The sequence below is a fragment of the Oryx dammah genome, unplaced genomic scaffold (genome assembly GCF_014754425.2).
Source record: "Oryx dammah isolate SB20612 unplaced genomic scaffold, SCBI_Odam_1.1 HiC_scaffold_10, whole genome shotgun sequence".
In the NCBI taxonomy this organism is placed as follows: Eukaryota; Metazoa; Chordata; class Mammalia; order Artiodactyla; family Bovidae; genus Oryx; species Oryx dammah.
In genome coordinates this window covers 25,599,099-25,601,782 of record NW_024070194.1, presented here as the reverse complement: position 1 = coordinate 25,601,782, position 2,684 = coordinate 25,599,099, and positions in this window count along the sequence as shown.

Sequence of the window (2,684 nt, the reverse complement as noted above, 5' to 3'; positions counted from 1 at the left end):
CCTCTTCCTGTCCGTCTCTCGAGAGTGCCCCCCTGCGACGTTCACAAGCCTTGCTCGCAACGTTCCGGGCGCGGGAGATCCCTACCCCCCTGCCCCGGGGCATGGGAGCGCTCCGCCCTCTCCCGGGGTGCAGCCGGGACGCTAGGTTCCCCTTTGCCAACTGGGCCCAGGCGGTGAGAGCGGGCCTTCGGGCCGGCCTGAGCCTCGAGAACGTGGGCCTCACGTTGCAAACAACTGCCAGGGGCCTTGGCGCGCTTATTAGAGTGGAGTCGAGCGGCAGGCAGATTTGGGCTCCAGCAGAACCGAAGTTTGAGACGCGCAGAGTTGGGGCGGGAGAGGAAAAGTTGGAGACGACTGCCTCTTGGAGGCCGAGCACGCTCCACTGCAGGCGGCGGCTCGCGCTCGCTTTTTTTTTTTTTTCCCCAATTCTAAAAAAAAAAAAAAAAAAGTATCAGGAAAACAAGCAGGAGAGGAAAAAAAAAAAAAGGCAAAAGCTCCAGCTAGAGCTGCAGGCCGCCTGGGCCGTGCCGCCGCCCGCAGTCGGGGGGTCGTGGGGACCTGCCCGGCTGCCGCGTTCTGTAGGGGGCACTGCAGGGTTGTACAATCTCAAGTGGAAAAGTTCCCGAAACTTTGACAGCCCCCCGCCCCCAACCACTTCTCCCTGCCTAGTGGGCCCGCGCGCCCGTGTGCCAAGCCGGGCCCCGCGCCCCCCACACTCCTAGCCCGCTTTCCCGCCCTGGAGTTGGGTCAGGGAGCCCCTCGCCACCCCAGCACTTGGTTGCGGACTCGGGTTGGCGGAATTTGGGCAGAGGCTGAGCCGGGGCGGGTTGGAATCGAGTCGCCCGAGCCGGAGCGCGGCAAGCAGGGACCAGGTGATCGCCCCGCGAGCTAGGCCCGAGTCCTGCGGGGTGTCCTGCCCCGGCCCACGCCACGGGCCGTAGGAGGCCACCCTACTGGCCGCACGAGGTCACCTCCCCGTCCCCCCTGCCTCCCCGGCCCAGCGCCCAGAGGCCGAAGCCCGAACCAGAAACAGCCTGGGCCGGGCGCGCGGGCCCGAGTGGGTCGGGGTCGTGGAGTCGGGCAACCGCGCCTCCCAAGGGGCTCGGGGCTGGGGCGGCAGCGGGTTCCTCTTCCCGGGGCGAGCGGGGACCACCGTGGGGCTGCCGAGCCGCACTCGAGAGTGTAGTCTTAACAAAGGAAAATCGCCCTGGCACCCGGGAACGGCCCGATTCCTGCAATTGTTTCTGCATGAAACAAACTTTACACACACACGTGCATTTTCCTAGCGTCTCCCCAGTGCTAAGCGCCGAGTTTGCAAAGGAAAGACAGCAGACACGGGAAACACAAAGCCGGTGTCCGCGCTCACAAAGGGCGGCAGCCGGGCCGGCGCGGAGACCCGCGCGCGAATGTCAGCAGCACCCGCGGGGCGCAGGGCGAGGGTCCCGCCGGTTTTCGCCGTGTCGCTGGCGGCACCCTATACATACATACATACAAATATGTACATATAATTTTGTTTTCTAAAGGAGAACGTTTCTGTGCATCTGTTGTGTAACTAAAAATTACTGAGAAACATATCTTCGGGAGAGAAATGTCCAAATGCATAAAATAAAAAGAACCGGGAGAGCCAGAGAACAGGGCTGGCGCGTTGGTTTGGAGAAAGGGGCTGTGGTTTCCGGAGCCGGACTGTGGGCTAGGGGGATGCGCAGGGAAGGGGCCGCTTGTTCGCGGGCTTTCGCGGACGTTGGACGATGCTCGGGCGAGACAAAACCTCGCCGCCGCGTGTCACCGCGGACAGCAAGCTGCCTGCCTCTCCGAGCGGGCGGCTGCGACGGGAGAAAGCCGCTGCTCCAAAGGCAGGGACCCCGGTTATCTCGGGGAGGGAAATTCAGGGAGCCTGTGTGCGGACCCCAGGCAAGCTCGGCACCCCGGGACATATGTGCCTGTTTGCCGAAAGAGGGACAAGTCCTATCCCCACCCACAGCGCGTGCGATCCCCGCAGTGAGACCTGACCCAAGGCGCATGGCTAAGCCCCCTACTCCTGCTTCGGAGAATAGACAGTGTAAATAACAACCAAGCGGGTGTTAGGCAAGACATCAGATAGAAACGTGGTCGGCATCGCGTTCCTTTCGCTGGACCTCTCAGCACCTTGCAAAGCAGGGAAATGTTTATTTGTGGCTTTCTCCCCCAGGCTAGAACGCGATCTTCTTGCCGGGCACCGTGTTTTTAGTGTTTTATTCATCTTTGTACCCTCGGCCATTGCATTTAGTTGGTACTAGGCTCCGGATAAATGTTTTTTAAATTTGTGCATGAGTGAATTAGAGACCTGAGATATCCTCCACAAACTCTCTGACCGCCCTGGAGTGACTTTAAGCCTTTAGAGCCATTAACGGTTAGGAAGGGGGAAAATGTGGGGTTTTAATAATCCATGTAATGTGCTCCCTGTCTTCCTCCCCGGGGCTATTGTGAAGATCCAATGAGCTAAGTGAAAACCTTTGTCAACTATCAGGTGCTGAGCAAATATTATATAGGAAAGCTGTTCATTCATTCCCTTTGCTGGGAAAGCTTTACAGACTCCTGGGCTTGTGTTTCAGTAGATGGTGGTTGCCCTTCCTGGTCAGTCTTAAATGTTTTTTGCAGGACAATCTTGTTCTTATGTTTAGGAAATCAATCAAGCTTCCATTTCT